Source organism: Protopterus annectens, chromosome 2.part2, assembly GCF_019279795.1.
Source record: "Protopterus annectens isolate FY-2018-M chromosome 2.part2, PAN1.0, whole genome shotgun sequence".
Classification (NCBI taxonomy): Eukaryota; Metazoa; Chordata; order Ceratodontiformes; family Protopteridae; genus Protopterus; species Protopterus annectens.
The window spans coordinates 686,419,427-686,438,172 of NC_056730.1; the positions used below are offsets into that span (position 1 = coordinate 686,419,427).

The 18,746-nt window shown below is 43.9% G+C and overlaps 1 protein-coding gene across 3 annotated transcripts in view; it reads right to left on the reverse strand.

Moving 5' to 3' along the window:
- The window catches only part of SLC4A11 (solute carrier family 4 member 11), a 1,277,001-nt gene that overhangs the window by 906,417 nt on the left and 351,838 nt on the right, over positions 1–18,746 (reverse strand). The window lies entirely within an intron of this gene.

Here is an 18,746-nt window from a genome sequence, read left to right on the forward strand (position 1 = left end):
ACATATAACACAACTATATTTAATATAGTTACATGTTACTATACAATATTTAATGTAACATCATATGCAAGGCATGTATGCACACATGCCACGTACTATAATTTGCTACTCTATGTATGCACAGATTTGCATATTCCATAGGATAGTCTATTGTACTGGTTTATGTACTAACATGCACATTGCACCCTGTAGCTATCACACAGGTGTGGATAATGATCTTACTGCTGTGACACGTCTATTTAGGTACCTCTGGCATTTTGCAGCAACAGCAGCTTTCTGCTGGTGAGATTGTCATTATTTATCAGGCTTGATAATGCACAGATTATATTAATTGCATGCTATCTGCCATGTGGCCATTTAACACATGTACACATAATGTATGGTGGTCCTGTTAATATATACAGGTCAGACCTGAAATGCATCACAGTGGTTACCCATGTGGAATAATTGAAGACTATATGAAACACCTACACTAAACCTTACAAAGACCATTGCCAGATGTGAGGACAGCTGTAAATATAATGGTGGAGGTGTGGTTCAGTGTAGGGACATGTACTACAGATCTGCATTACACATGTGGGGAATACAAGCAGTACTATGCAGAGAGCATATGTGTGCACACACTCTAAATGTTTTGGAGCTGGAGTATGACCAGCCCACAGGATCCACCCTTGTGGATTATAACCTTGCTATGAATGTCACACAATGTCATGTGCTATCTGACATGTCCATGACATTTTATGGGCTGACTGTAACACTGTTTAACTATCCTGCAAAACATGATATCTCACATACCAAACATACCACCCTTTGTCTGCATAACCCTGTCCTCAGTGGAGCATATGACATCTACGGGTGTATGTCATATGGGACAATATTGACATATGAAATAGATGCTCATCACAACCATTGGACAAAACATGTTTACACATGGCCATGGAGGATGGCCAGAGACATGAAGCAACACACACACAGTAGAAGGGATGTACATATGTGTACACCTTGTTGTACATTGGCTCGACACAATACAGCTATGACCTTTGTGTAATGGTGATATTGCAGATGTGACACACTAAACATCATACAGGCCTGTGCACAGCTTGTGTAGGCATGACATCAAACCACCACACAACATGTCTTGAATATCTTGAATGTGTCACAACACGAAAGCTTTCACCTATGCAGTATCCAAATACATACATGCGTTGCACAACATACACATACAACCACATCAGGCCACAGATGCAGTACATTCACCTTGCTGGTGTCAGACATCACTGTCATGGTTGCTCCGCATGTGTGTGAGGTGCACAGATGGCATGTGGGACATGGAGTACTGCTAAGTTAGCCATATCTGGGCATAGGTGCCAGGCATCAGCAATATGGTTGTAGATGTGCAGAGGTGTTATCTGTATACCCTTCAGTGACCGGTGTCACAGATTCCACATTAGGGTTTAGTGTGTATACACCTCAGTGATGTGGGTCACATTCCACATTAGATATGTATTGTATCTGAACACAGTCATGGCTATGAATTGTGTCTGTAACTCACACTGTGTAGCAATAGTGAAGCCACATGATGCCGTGCAATGGCTATGCACATCAGCTCAATGTGCAGTATGTCACCGTATATCTGTAGGGCGGACTGACAACATTGCATCAGCTGAAGGTCCATGTTAGTATAACACGTCCCTGCATTGGGACAGCATTACCTCACTGTATATTTGAAAGGGCACCACTGTGTTAAACATGTATGCATGTCATTCAAAACTTCAGCAGAAGACATGTCATACTACATGTGATTGGCAAGGTCATATGTCACACATCAGGCTGGTGTACTGTTAACCTGTGCTGGTCTGTGGCACCACTGCAAAGTAGGGACAGCCATGTCAAACATGTGTGTACAGCCACATGCACATTGTCTGTAGACTCAGCTTAGGGGTAAGCAGAATAATGTTGAACAGACATGCACTGCTTAGGGGGAGCTATGCAAGCTAGGGCTCAGGCAAACATAATATTCACTCAACATACCCTTCTGCTTATGTCCTCCTCACACATAGGGGCAGTGGCCAACACAATGCATCAGTGGCAGATGTACACAGGTCAGCGATGGTCTGTTAAAATGTGGGGTATGTTGCACAAAACATGGCAGTGCGGTACAACAGTACATAGTGCAAGCATTGTGTTGCAGGTTTGGGGCATAACTTACTAACACAGGGATGTATGCTAACTACTACTATAATTGTGTAAGGTGCATGCCTTCTGCTATAACACATGCATGCTGCTGTGTGCAACTCAGGGATGCATGATAACTACCACTATAATTGTCTAAGCTGAATGCCTCTGCCATATCACATGCATGTTGCATGCCGTTGGGTGCCATAACATGTGTCTGTCTGTGTCTGTCTGTCTCTGTGTGCCTGTCTATGTATGTCTGTGTGTCTGTCTCTGTGTGTCTGTACTGTGATGTATAACTTGTAATGTACAGTTCTTGTCTGCCCCTCACAGGTGCTGATGTAGGTGCATTGACCTCCTGCGGTCCACCTGATGTTAGTGTCCCCAAAGACACTAGCAGTGATGATGAAAGCATGATTGAGGCACAGACAGGTTTGTCAGGGCCTGAATCTGTACCATTGGTTGCCATTCCACCTGTATCCTCCTCATCCTCACACACAGTTCTCATGCATACACATACCCCATCGCCAGTGGCCATAGTGGAAGGACAGTTGGCGGGTGGTAGCATGGAACAGGAATGTGTGGAGACTATGGAAGGTGTGCCTGCACACCATGATCCCAGGCAACTGACTGGTGATGTCCCCCACAGGCATGTGCCCACGGCTGCTTGTAAGAGGTCTTCTGGCCAACATGCCCCTGCAAGACATAGCACATCAGCTGGTGTCACCAGATGCATGTTTCAGGCTGTAATGGAGGCACAGGCACATGATGAATGGCACAACAGAGAAGGTCTGAGGCTTCAGAGGGCTGCTGTCCATTCTTTAACTGACAACATCCATGCAATTGCAAAACCATCATCTTGCAGATGTTTTGGATAGACAATTGGGTGACATGGTTGGAGTCCTTGACAATGGCATGTGTATCCTCAAGCATGGAATGTCTGTGCTAGAACATCTGTTGGGAGTGAGGCGTCGGGCACGTGGATGTAGGCCAGCTACATCACCTGTTGAAGGTCTACATGAACATGTTACTTCACATGCCCGCTCCCATAGTGGCGGTAGCAGCAGCAGTGCAGCTGGTGCTATGCTGTCCACACCAGGACACAGCAGGCCACATGCACGTGGTCCTGGATGGTCCCAACAGGGACATGATTCCAGTGGACATGTGTCATCAGACAGTACCCAATCTGGACCTCTGCCTGGTAGTGGCCCTGCAACCCCTAGAAGGTGCAGGTCACGTGGCTGTGGCTGGACACCGTGAACTGTAAAACCTACCTTGTACAGTCTTCAGCTGTCAATAATACCCCTGTGTAGGCCAGCCACATACCAGACCTGTGTGCATACATACACAAACACAACAGAAACAAATGTAGAGCACCTCAACACGTACATGCATAACATCCACATGCCCATTGAGATAAAAGGCCCTAACCCACACTCATGATGTCATCCAATGGTGCAGCCTAGGCCTCTGGCAAACATTATCACCCTGTGTATATGATACCTGTCATCCACACCATCGGTGCAGGGACATGCTTATAAGGTCTGATGCACAGGGTGAAGACAATTGCAGATTAACATTGTTAAGTAGTGTTGACAGGCAGCAGACATACCATGTAATACAGTTTTAGAATGCATTTTGTACTTTTGACAGTATGTATTATGTGTAACAACAGTAACTGCATGTTGATCTTGATGTTCTTCCTTCCTCTTTCAGGTGTAATTGCATGTGCTGGGGGATGTCAGTGTTTTCAGTTAGTGTCCCATATGTAAATGTAGACTACTCACAGGTCTGTATGACAATACCTGCATGCATTTTGTAGCTTCCACATCACAGTTATAATCTCCTAAGTTTCAAACATCTTTACTGATCTAATGATCCAAGAGCATGATAGCTGTGTAGTAAGCTACTGTGGCCAGTGCTGTCACATCCATAGTGGGTGACATCACAGGTATAGTTACCTGGAGCGGGGAGGAGGAAAAAGAGTGGTTTAGCAGATGACAAGGGTAAAGGCCAGTGGAAAAGGTGGGTTCTCAATGGGAAGCAGTAATACCCGCTCTCATGACAGGATGCAAACACACATACACACCCACACACTCAGGGATTCACAGACACAGTAACACACACTCTGACACAGACACACACACACACACACACACACACACACACACACACACACACACACACACACACACACACACACAGTTGCCCAGTGTTGGGATGAGAACCACTGCCTATGTGCAAATCATCATTATATTACTACACAATTACAAGATGTGCCACAGAGATTACACATGTACAGGTAGTCAGAATGGCCTAAGATCGAGGATATCAACAGGGTTACTAGATTGTGGTAAGTGTATGTGGGGAGGAGAGGGTTCATCAGTAGGCTATGGAACAACAAGCCTCACCCCAGGGCTTACACGTTTACAGGCGGTTAGAATGCCCTTCTAAGATTGATGACATTAATAGGGATACTAGATTGCATTGAGTGGATGGGGGGAGGGGGTCTTATCATTTCACTATGGTAAAATACAGACTCACTCCAGGGACCAGACAGCCACACATGCACACACACACACACACACACACACACACACACACACACACACACACACACACACACACACACACACACACACACACACACACACACACACACACACACACACACACACACACACTGTGGCATTCACAAAGACATACACCTATGTCACACATATATACAGACACTTGATATGTGTGAGATTCAAACCCCTGCCTATGTCTTGCTTTCTACACTTCACTCTGTACAGATGCCTACAACAGTCTACAGGAGAGTGAAAAACATTTGGGATGTATTCCCCACCATACGTGACATATATGGACACACACACACCCACCCACACATGCCAGTACTGTGAATCAAACACCTGCCTATCTCATGATAGGTATTACAGAGTTACAGCACTATCGCATGTGCTACAAAGCATACTGACTCTTTCCTTTGCCAACTGTGTTGATATATGCACAATATATGCACAGGGGAGATGTTACTATTACAGGTTTTAAGAGGTTTGCCTTCAGTGTCACCCTCACTGCAGTCTATATTGTGTGTCTTCCCCTTCAATTAACAAAACCATAGCTTAGCGATTACACAGGTTATTGTAGGAATGGTTGTAACACACCTGTGAGCTGTCCTCAGTAATCATTCATCTGCAAAGTAGCCCCACCACTTAGTAGTTATGTTCAAACATCTGTCCATAACTAAAGTACAGCTTACTGTACTTTGAGCATATTCAAAATATACACTTGGCAATGTTGAGGTTGCATTGCAACTGCATGATGTACTAAGACAAGTCACCTTCAAACATCAGACACTGCACACGCATGGAATCTGAACACACATCAATACAGGTACACATATGCAGTCTCCATCAGTAAGTGGACTAGCAGGTCATATCATATTTGGCACACACACATCATATCTGACACACACACCTCATGATTACTGGAAGAGTGCCTGAAATGTGCTCTGTTTGAGCTAGGCATTACACTTGTTCAAGCATGTGTGAGGTCTGTGACTTATAAATCTCACCCCAGCATGTTCTGGCTATTGTGGTAATAAGGTTAATGTCCAGACAGCACACAGCATGCATGGATTGCAATTGTTGACATGGGGTATATGTAGGAGCTGTGGGTCACACATGGCTGTACATGTCATGGACATATCACCTGTAACTACTCAGGAACATACAGAGCATAGCTGTATTTCCCCGAGTCTGTCAATACAGGCCATGTGTGTAGGTCCTACAATCCTGTTTTTTGGGTATGTTTGTAGGCATTGCATTTGGTGGACATGTCTAATGACATACATGCCATATGGATTGTTGTATGTTATGATAGGTGTCATGGGTGACCAGTAGAGAGGGAATATTACCTCTGTCAACATAGATATCAAACCGATTCAACAGCCATGGCCCTTTCTTCCATGTGCATTTGTATAATGAATGTAGCCACCTGTATGTACAAAGGACAAAAACAGCTATGGTATTTTCATGTATGTTGTATGAGTGTGGGATGTACATATCCAGGCAGGTACATCTAGGTCATAACCAACCATGAGGGTGTTTACTGGTGTGCAGCAACAGTCAACTGTGTTACTGCTGACAACATCTGTGGGACCCTGTTATGTGTACAACTGACCAGGTTACAAACACTGGTATTATTGCATTGCATAACACATTATGCAACTGTGTCAGTACATGTTTACTTTGCACAGTGGATGTAGGGCTAGGTACAGTCCACCAGTCAAAGGTTATTTGGTGTTGTACCATATTATTTCATACGACATTTATGGATGTGTGTTGGTAGTCTGAGGACATGGTGGTGGATGTACATGAGGATACAACCTAGAATGCAACTTTTTCCACTATCACTTGTACCTGACTCATCATGATGAATTATCTTGGAGTAGTGGTCTTTACTTGTGAGCAGCCTTTATGAATATGTGGACACCACCACCTGGAGTAGTCCTGCCAGTGTTATGGCCCACATGTCTGGATCTGAGTTATATGGTGGTAGTGATATTGTGCACTACAGAGCCTTCGGCCAGGTGTTCCTTACTGCACAGATGTCAGTATTCCCCATTGTAGGTTCAACATTGAGCAAATGGATTATGAAAGCCACACATCTAGCACTGGTTAGCATAAGCATCCAATGCAATTGTCTTGTAGGTGTCAGGCTGTTACTTCTGTGTTTAGGACATTTGCCTTGGAATGGCACTATATGGTAAATGCGACCTAGGTATTATACACACTCCCTTGAATCAGGGATGCATGTGATCTGTGACAAAGGCTTGTCTTCTTTCAGTCATGTCATCCGAAAATGACAGGCACTGGACAACCTCATGATTACAGCAGGACATTGGCTCATTGTTTTGGTCAAGCAATTGCCACTCGTACCATGACATCACTGCGAGTGGCAGTACTGTGCATGGTATAAAATGCTACATCTAAGGTGACGGACAGCAGCAGACGTTGTGTAGATGACCAATGTCAGATATACTTAGTGGAGAGGTCCTGCTAATAATGACAACTATGAACACAGCCGGGTGAGGTCATCTTGACACTTGCACCTCAGTACCATTAGACAATGGGGCTCGCATATTATGCTTGCCCATGCCACTGTTCCAAGTATAATGCCATGGTCCACAACTTGATATCAATGTATGCCTTTCAGGGCAGCAATGTGTGTGACACATGCTGTACTGGCATCCACCTGTGTGTCCCAGTTAACCAACTGTCTGTCACTTCCATACATGCATGATTGTGTATACTTCGCATATATATGGCAGTACTTCATGTACATTTATGCATGTGTATCACACAGCACAGACGCAGATATATCATTTATGGGCCGCATCCAGGTATCTGTTAGTAAACCTGTATGATGTGCATATATACTGACAGTTAAGATGTACATAGCTGTAAACCTGTGTGTTTACAATAGGAGTCCATTACAGCATGTTCTGTACGTCTAAGTGTATGAGCATGCCCACTGTGGCCTTCTGTGGTTAGAATTAGAGTGCATCCCAAACAGCCCTGTGTTACTAAGTGTATGAGCATACCCACTGCCACCTTATGTAATTTGAGTAAGTGCATCCAAACAAGCTCTTTGTTTCTAAATGTATGAGCATGCCCAGTATAATCTTGTGCAGTTGGAGTCAGAGTGCATCCCAAATGGCCCTGTGTTACTAAGTGTATGAGCATGCCCACTGTCACATTGTGTAATTGGAGTCAATGCATCCATACAAGTCCTGTGATTCTATGTGTATGAGCATGACCAGTGTAACCTTGTATAGAAATAGTAGTTGTCCATTCCACAGATGGGCATATTCCAGTTCAGAGCTTGTTATGCTACAACAATACCTTTCAGGCCTACCTATGTCTTACCTGCAGATGATGTGTCTTGTTTGTGCATACAGGTTGTAATGGACGCCTACTTTAAACACACAGGTTTACAGCTATGTACATCTTAACTGTCAGTATAACTGTTGATGTCCTCAATCTTAGAAGGGCATTCTGACTGACTTGAAATGTATAGTCTCTGTGGTGCATCTCGTAACTGCGTAGTACTATAATAGTGATCTGTAGATAGGTAGTTGTTCTGATCCTACCACTGACAACTGTGTGTGTCCGCAAATGCCTGAGTGTGTGTATATTTATGTCTGCATCCTGTCATGACAGTGGGTTTTACTGCTTTCCAAAGAGAAACCACCTTTTGCACTGGCCTTTATCCTTGTCATCTGCTAAACCACCCTTTTCACCCCTCCCCATTGCAAGTAATCAGTCCTGTGATGTCACCCAGCTCAGAAGCAGAATCTTATTAAGTGTAATTGTATGGGTTCTGTGGCACATACCCCAACTGCATACCCCTCTACTAGTTATCTTTACATAGGCAAGACTTGTAAGCACAATACTGGCAAGTGTGTGTGTGTGTGTGTGTGTGTGTGTGTGTGTGTGTGTGTGTGTGTGTGTGTGTGACTACCCTGTAGCCAGGCATACACATGTGTTATGCCTTTTAACATGCTGCACACCATGGTAGTCATCTGTGGTGAGTGGAGTCTACAAATGATTACATAGTTAGGAATAGAAAAGAATAGACAGTCAAGAATGACTACTGTTGGGTATGTTATTTTCCTGTGCCACTGTCGGGCAGTGACACAGATGTGGTCCCCGGGGTGTATTTCCATACCCATCATTCCCCCACCCAAACCCCACAATCCCCGGGGTACATTTACTTAGCCATCATTCCCACCCCAAACTCAACATACACAACAACCATCCCTCCTCTGGTGAACTGATAAAGATTTAAATGTTATAATACAAGAGTTGTCTCTGTTTTGTGTACACATCAATTCCTTTGAAACCCTTCTGTGTCACAAAGGGTGTTCAGACATGTTTATATATATGGCTATAGCTGTGTCTGTGTATATGTATATATATATATATATATATATATATATATATATATATATATATATATATATATATATATGTGTGTGTGTGTGTATTATGTGTGTGTGTGTACACACCCCATAAGTGCATATAAGTATTTAGTATTTAGTTATAACAGTTGTACATATGTAGACTTGTCTATGTTGTTTCACAAAGTACAGCACATTCAAGGGTACTGTACTTATGTACACAATGTGACTGTCCCATTTGTTTTCAGTACTGTGGAATACCTGTAGTAAAATGTGTTTTCTAAAATCCAGGAAATTTGTATACAGTCCAGATGCCTTAGTGGTAAGTCCAGTGACTATGGTGTGCATGGTCCAGGGTTCAAGACCTGCAAAGGTTGTTAATAATATCATTTAGGACTGAATAACGCACTTTTAAGCAGGTGTAAATGTGTTTTCGTGACAGTAAGCAACGGGTACACATGGTTACAAGACATGTAAAACTTGCAGTTTCTTTGGTAATTCTGCTGATGTCATTCATTTTGACATACACCTTTGGGGAAGATGTACTTCAGTAATGTCTGTGGCTTGTACTATAACTGTGTACTGCTGTAGTGTAATAAAATAGTTAGGTAGTGGTTCAAATACCAGATATGACAGGTGTGTGTGTGTGTGTGTGTGTGTGTGTGTGTATGTTTGTGTGACTTGTATCCTCTGTAGTGCTGGTTGTAAGTGTGTGACACCTGTGGGCAATGTGGAGGGGATTTTGCATATATTTTATGTTGGCCATACTCTATATCACAATGCCAACAATACAGGGATAACAGATGTACATAAGTTGTGAGGCTGGGGTGTAAAGCCATACCCATACATGTGGCATCAAGGCCAGCCAATCATAGTTAGCAACCCCACTATTACCCAGAGCACACACTCAACCCATGTGTCATATGCACTCACATGCCTAGGCAACAGCCAATATGTGGGTAGTACACTGCATAACTATGCAGTGATAGCAGTGGTCTACAGAGGGCATGTCACCCTGGCCATCTGTCCAATATGCACGTACATGCACACAGTGCACCTCCACCATGTTCCCCAGTGGACACCTGCACCACCTATGGTGCCTTCACATGCAACTCACAACAGACATACCATGCCTGCCAATATGCTTACAACTGCATTATAGTGCCTTAATCACTCTGTATCCATCTGCCCTTGTTTTGCCTAGCAACAAAATAAACAACCTCTGCTAGTCTTGAACCCAGGACCATGCACACCATAGCCAAAGGGATTTACCTCTAAGCCACCTCTGATATGCATAACCCTGCTGTATTCACAAACATATTATCTGGCCCAGTCATTCAACAGTACAGAGTATGTATTCTAACATGCAGATGTATGTGTGTGTGAAAATATATTAATATCTACACAGATACAAATGTATGTATATATATATATATATATATATATATATATAGAGAGAGAGAGAGAGAGAGAGAGAGAGAGAGGGAGAGATATATAGATAGATGTAGATATAGACATAGATATATATGGATATATATATATACACATATGTGTAAGCAGATATTTATATCTATACAGGTATATATGGACATACATCTGTAGATAAGGTGGGAACATAGCAGAAACTTATATGTCCACATGTACCACGAATGGGGTTGACAGGCACAGACAACATATGTCATGCATGAATGGGTATTCCCTCCACAGCAAAACATGTCTGACCTGCAATACACTACCATCTGTTGCAGATCCCATAACCAGGACCTTATACAACAAGGCCACAAGATGTTAACAGTACCCCATCCCATCTGTATGATGTCAGGCTGGTATCAGTAACATATCATGCAGTACAGCCAGGCTCATAATGACTCCCATTTTGCAGTCATCTGTTACCTTTGTTAGCCAGAGTCCTGTACTGTTGGACTGTACTACAGAGATGTAGAATTCAAACAGTGGTCCCAGGACTAAACCCTGAGGTACTCCCCCTGTCGCTTGTCTGGGGATGGATTTGGAGACTGTTACACCTACAGTTTAGGTTTTGTCAGTAAGCCATGTAGCAAACCATCAAGTGACATAGGGATGTATGGCCGGATTAGTGTGTTAATCTATGTTTCCAGACTGGTGTATGGTATTGAAGGGCTTGGCGAGGTCCACATAGGCATTGTGGACTGCCTTGCCCTCATCAACAGCTATGCAGACTGAGTCAAAACAGACAATCCATTTCAAGAGGCAAGACTGGCCCTCCATGAGCACAATTTGTGTGGGGTCCAGTGTTTGAGGGTTGCCAATGTCTGTGTACCAAACTTCCCTGATAATGCATTCCATGGCCATGCAGATCAGGCTCATCACACTGATGTGACAGTAGTTCCAGGGATCCAAGGTGGATCTCCCCTTGTGGACTGGGATAACTGCAGCTGTGCACCACTCAGTGGGCACCAGGCATTCCATGGCCATGCAGATCAGGCTCGTCACACTGATGTGACAGTAGTTCCAGGGATCCAAGGTGGATCTCCCCTTGTGGACTGGGATAACTGCAGCTGTGCACCACTCAGTGGGCACCAGGCCTGATGTGAGGTTATGATTACACATGACAGTCTGGTCCCATGGATGATGTATTCTTAGCTGTGGACAGTGTGGTTTCTGCCTGTGTGGCTGTGATTACTGGCCAGTGGAACTCTGTCCATATTGCCATTGGCCCTTTTGGGGGTGAGAGGGGGTGACTGTGGCACTAAACCAATCTGCCAGGATACTGGCACAATCCATGGGAGCAATCTATGTAATGCCATTCTGTCATAGCTCAGAGCACGTCTCAGCATTGCCTGTTAGATTCAGGACATAACTAAACAATGGTGTGTGGTTGTCTGTGGAATCTGTGGTGATTTTATTTACATAACCAGCTTTGGAGGATTCCATGGGGGATCTCAACATCTTACCGTGGCTGGTTAGGGAGTTGTTTCCATCCTTGGAGTATCCCTTTTGCTTCAACAGTGTCTCCCTTCTGTTGTATACTCTGTTAATGGCAGGAGGCCACCCTACTGGATTGCTTATTTGGGAGATGAGCATTGTGGTTCCATGTGGGATGTCAGGAATCATGCACAAGTGGATATGCTCATACAGTACCTTAGTACAGGATTCATCTGTAGAACTGTCAGCTCCTGTCTCCATGGATGTCACAAACATTGTCACTTCTGCCTTGTGTAGCATGAAACTGGCTTTGGGGAGGTCTTTTATGGACAACTGTATATACATTCCTTTCACATGTTCACTTTGATTAGCCTATACTGGGATTACTGTGGTGAAACCTCAGTCTTGTGTACTGTTGTGATGGCTTAGTGGTTAGTTACTGTGACTATAATATACAGTGTCCTGGGTTCATGACCTGCAAAGGTGGGGTATTTTTGTCCAGCCAGGACAGTGATTAATGCATGCAGACTAATTGTGGAAATTAGGTTAGTCACACTTAATACAATTCAAATGTCCTACGTTGGCAATTCTGCTGATGCCAATCACTGGTGAGTACACCTTTGGCGAAAAGAGTACTCCAGCAATCTCTGTGGTGCATGCTATAACAGTATAATGCTTTAGTGTGATATAGAACTCTGGTATGGGTTCTATTCTCACACATAGGAGGTGTGGATTCTTTGGTGTCTGTTCCTATGCCTGTGTAGATAGTGCTGCATGTATGGCTAGTCACACTCTCTATGATTCATTGGCCCTACTTTGGCAATCCTGCTGATGTCACCCACCTAGAAATACACCTCTGGGACTGCTGTAACCCAGTAACCTCCGTAGTGTATCCTGTAACTGGATAATGCTGTAGTGTGACATACTAGTTTGGTAGGTTTTCTAATCCCAGACTTGCCAACTATGTGTGTGTGTCTGCCTGAGAAGGGAACAATGCTTTTTTAGAGTACTCACACTCCTTACAATTCATATACTCAACTTTGGCAAAGCTGCTGATGTCCAACAATAAGAGCACCAAAGTTGTGAGTCCTCAGAATAAGTTTAACAGAATAAATGTTAAGCGCTTTCATCAAAAAGTTTGAAGGTTCTGAAGAAGTCAAACTTTTTAATGAAAGCACTTAACATTTATTCTATTAAACTTATTCTGAGAACTCGCAACTTTGGTGCTCTTATTGTTGGTTATTTAGTTCTTTTGGAGCACTAACTACACCACTCATTTGGTTCTTGTGTTTATTCAAGGCTGCTGATGTCACCCACATAGAAAGACACCTCCGGAAATGTTATAACCCAGTAATCTCTGTAGCGCTTCGGGTAACTGCATACTGCTGGAGTGTGATTTAGAACTGTGGTAGGGTTCCATCCACAACCATGGCAGTTATGTATGTTCTGTGTGTGCTTCAATGTCTGTGTAGGGAGCAATGCATTATAGCCTACTCACTCGCAGGACATTTACAATGCCCTACTTTGGTAATCCTGCTGATGTCATTCCTTGTCAAATACACCTTTGGGGAGCAAATCACCTAGTAATTCCTGTGGTGCATCCTATAACATCTCCATGCAGTAATCTGATATAGATCTTGGTCATGGGTTCTATACCCACACATGTCAGTTGTGGATGTTTTGTATGTGTCTCACTGTCTGTTTTGTGTGCAATGCATTTTAGGCTACTCACTTGCAGGAATTTTGAAATGCCCTACTTTGGTAAACCTGCTGATGTCATTTCTTGTGAAATACACCTTTGGGGATAGAGTAGCCCAGTAATCTTCATAACATGTGCTATAACTGCATAATGCTGTAGTGTGATAAACTACTTAGGTAGGAGCTCTATTCTGAGACATGGCAGGTATGCTTGTGTGTGTTTGTCAGATATATCCTGTGTGGAGTTGGCTGTGAGTGTCTAACCACTGGACATGATGAAGAGCAGGTTTTATAGTTTTCCTATATGGTGGCCATATTATATGTCACACTGTCCACCTCATGAGGATTGCAGATTTCAATCAGCCAAGAGACTGGGTTGGCAAGCCATACCCCTACATCTGGCAAAAGGCCTGGTGAACAAAGTAAGCAACCCTACTATCACCCAGAATACGGTATGAACCCATGTGTCATACACAAACTCACTTGTCTAGAAAAATCCGCTATGCTGCTAGTACCCTGCACATTGTTGACAGATAGTAAGCATGGTGTGATTGGAGTGGGCTGCAGAGAGCATAGCACCCTGTCCACCAGTACAATAGGTACATAGTTACGGTCAATAGACCTTCACTATGTTCCCCACTGGACGACTGCAACATATGTGGTGCCATCAAATGTGATCCACAAAGGACATACAATGCCTTACACACAGCACTTGTTCAGAACTCAATGTAAGCACTAAATAAGTTACAAATTACTACAGCACTCAACTTTCCTCATTTGTCTAGAGGAAAACAGTTTTTAGTACTTAATAAATAAGCACCTATTCAGGCATATATAAAGGTCAGCTCCAGGTGTTTTCTCCTGTCTACCTGATGAATCTGGGCATCTTGGGACAATGCAGCAATTGCCTCATGTACACAGACAGCCCTCTCCTCCTACCACCCAACACTACGACCTGTGAGAGATGCACTTATATAGCCAAACTGGAAGCAAAGCTCTCTTCACCAAAGACTGGCTTAGACAGTCAAGAGGAGAAGGTAAACACATGCACCGCACCACACTCATCACATAGTCCCTCAAAACCTACACCACCAAAACACATACACACAACCACAAAACACACACCTACATTCACGGAGGCTCTCAGTACAAATCTGCCCAAACAACAGAGATCTCCAAACCAGAAATGCAAGCAACCTCCATCCCCCAACACAACCCAAATGACACATAGCCCACATACTCAGTGTGCCACTCATAATAATAATAATAAGGCATAACATACCCAACACTCTATTCATTATGCACCCAACACTCTACTCATAGGTGACTCTACAGTCAGGCACGCTAATGTTCCACTCACCAGGCTAAACAAGGAAAAAGTTACTGTCAGCTGCCTGTCAGGTGCCAGGATCCGCCACATAATACACGGACTCAGGTCACTCCACAAGTACAAATATGACTCTGTCATTGTCCATGTTGGTGTGAATGAACTGAGATTTACCTCCCTGGACTACATGAAAAGAGACATGGAGGAGCTCTCCGATCTTGTAGCCCAGGCCGGTATGACCCTAGCCCTGAGTAGCATAATGCCATCACCCAGAATGACACCACAGTACAAGGACAAAATGATTGACTTTAACAAATGGCTAAGCTTCTGGTGAAATTCTAAGGGAATTCAGCATCTGTCTGCCTGGGATGACATGATTGACAGACCACGCTGCTTTGCCAGAGATGGCCTGCACATGTCGCCCTTGGGATTCTGGATACTGGCAAAAGCTCTTGCCACCCCTATAGTGCCTTTTTTAGGCAAGGTTCAAATGACAAATTCACCACCGTAACAGGTACTAGCAAGCAAAATCTGTGGGTAATGCTACTCAATGCTAGAAGTCTAAACCTCAAAATGCACTCACTCGAGGCACTCCTTAAAATGGAGAACATTGACATCTGTGCAGTAACAGAGACCTGGTTCAAAGCTCCAGAGAGCACCCCTGCATTACCAGGCTATAATTCATACCACACCTTTCGGCCACCAAACCCGGACTGAAACACTAAAGGTGGAGGCGTGTCCATATTCATTAAGGATATCCACTCCTCCAAGCTAGTTGCTCAGCATAATATATCCGAGATTATCCAAGTTCAACTAACTCTGGGCAAAACCGCAATCCAGATTGTAGCTTGCTACAGACCTCCCACCATGACCCAGGATTCCCACTCCTCTTTTCTTGATACACTGGAAAATATTAAGGTACAACCCAACACTCTAATAAAGGGTGATTTCAACTACCCTACCATTAACTGAGAAAACTACTCACGTACCAACTCTTTTGCTCAATGTTTTCTAGAAATCATCAATTCCAACGCTTTGGATCAACTTATCCACACCCCCACCAGGGGCAGCAATATCCTAGACCTAGTCATCACCAACATGGGTGACCAGTTTCCACACCAGAGGACAGCTCCTCGTTGGTCAGATCCAACCACAAGCTAATCACCCTAGACATCCACATCCCGCTCCCACCCCCCATTAGGAAAATAACCATAAAAAATTTCTCCAAAGCCAACTTCACGCTTCTTAAGACAGAAGTGGCAAACTTCACGACACCCATGCAGATGGACAATAGAGGTACGACTGCTGAATCCTACACAAATGCACTTTATAAGCACTTACACGAGTGCATGGATTGTGCTATCCCTAACAGAAGCAAGATGCTATCCTCCAAAAAAAGAAAGCCAATCTGGTGGTCTTCTGCCATAAACAAACTCTACAACAGAAGAAAGAAACTGTTGCAAAAAAGAGTAAAATCCCACAATTGGAGGAACTCCCTGGTCAGCCTCAGTAAGAAGCTGAGATCCCTCATAAAATCCTCCAAAGCTAGTAATAAAAACAAAATTGCCACTGATTCTAAAGACAACCACAAAGCATTCTATAGCTGTGTCAAAAATCTCAGTGGCAACACTCAGATCTGCTCTGAGTTACAGCACAATGACACCAAATATACAGAACCAACTGATATTGCCAACATCCTGGAAGACAGGTTCAGTGCTAACTTTTCCCCCCTCTCACCCCCTAAAGGGCCCATCTTTATACCGGAAGAATGCAAAGTTCCTGTTATCACGGCTGCACAGGTAAAAACTTCACTCTCCAAAGCCAAGATCACAGCATCCATGGAACCTGACAACATTCCAGGCTGCCTTCTACATGAACTACAGAATGAAATGGCACCCCACCTAAGTATCATGTTCAATCATAGCCTCACCTCAGGCTTTGTGCCCATTGAATGGTGCACCGCGACTGTTATCCCACTCCACTAAGGGGGGGCCAAAACAGACCCTGGGAACTACCGCCCCATTAGCCTGATGAGCCTCGTCTGCAAGGCCATGGAACGTATCATCATGGAACTCATTAACAAAGACACTGGAGATCTCCAAACTCTGGACCCCACACAGTTTGGGTTTGTAAAAGGCAGATCATGCCTCCTAAACCTGATAGACTTCTTTGAAGTAGTCACCAAAGCCATAGATGAGGGTAAAGTGGTTCACACAGCCTATCTAGATCTTGCCAAGGCGTTTGACACCATCCCCCACTCTGGAATTATAGATAAACTCACTAAACTAGGTATAAAGCCCTATGTCACAAAATGGGTTGCCAACTTGCTTACTGACAGAACCCACACCGTGAAAGTAGCAGACTCCAAATCAGACTTCAGACCAGTGACAAGTGCAGTACCACAGGGTTCAATCCTGGGTCCTCTCCTGTTTGGTATCTACTTCTCTGAAGTACAGGCTAACACAGAAGGTCTTTGGCTAACTAAATTCACAGATGACTGCAAACTAGGAGCCATAATTGAAACTCCTAACGATGTGGACATCCTACAAAAGGGCCTCACTGAGACAGATGCCTGGTGTCAAAGACATGGTCTCAAGCTCAATGCCAAAAAGTGCATTGTCATCCCCTTTGGTAAAAACTCTGTACCCATGAACTACCACATAGGCGGTAGTCTACTTAACACTGAAAGTGTGATAAGAGACCTTGGAACACAAATGGACAGTAGTCTCTCCTTTGATAATCACATCGCCACAGTGGTCAGGAAATCCTTCTACATGGCCCACCTCATCACAAAAGGTTTCTCATCCAGAAAAAAAGAGGTCATTGTTCCCCTCATTAGACCCATTATAGAGTACAACACCCCTTTTGGTATGTACCTCACAAGACATCTACAACAACTGGAAAGGCCACAAAAATACCTCACAAAGAGGATTACTGGCCTCAAACAGATGCCTTATGCAGACCATCTCAAAAAACACCAGCTTTACTCAGTCGCATATCGCCTACTCAGAGGCGATCTCTGCCTAACATACAAAGCTATTTCAAACCCAGAGCTGTTGGACATGCTCCATTTAAAGAAATCCCAGTCCCTCAGAGCTACACGCGCTAGGGACCCAAACCTTGTCACCAGAATAAACAGAACATGCTGGAGGGATATATTCCTGTCCCAGAGACTTCCCATACTCTGGAACAGACTACCTATCTTTGTCAAACAGAGCTCCTCATTAACACTATTCAAGAAAAATCTTGATGATTGGATGGGTAATAGGAAATTCACCCTGGGGATCACTTCTGTGGTTCTGCTTGACAGGGGCACAGGAAAATAATTTTCGTGGGTGGCGAAAGCCAGGGTACCTTTTTGGCTAGGCTTGTATATGACCTAGGGCCAATAGCCTAGTACCTACCTATGAATCTATGAACATGCCCTGCATGGACAGATGCCACTGACACCAGGGAATACCTGTATCATGCTATCAATGCAGGTGCAGGGTCAACTTGCTATCTATTAACAGGTCCTGCCACACCAGGCCAGGACTGGCACATCTGATGATAACAGTGTGTGTACATAACATGTGCCAGGCAAACCAGGTACACTTAAACATGTCACTGTACATTAACGTGGGACATGCACATCCCAGGCAATGTCCATGTCAAGGATGATCAAACACAGACATA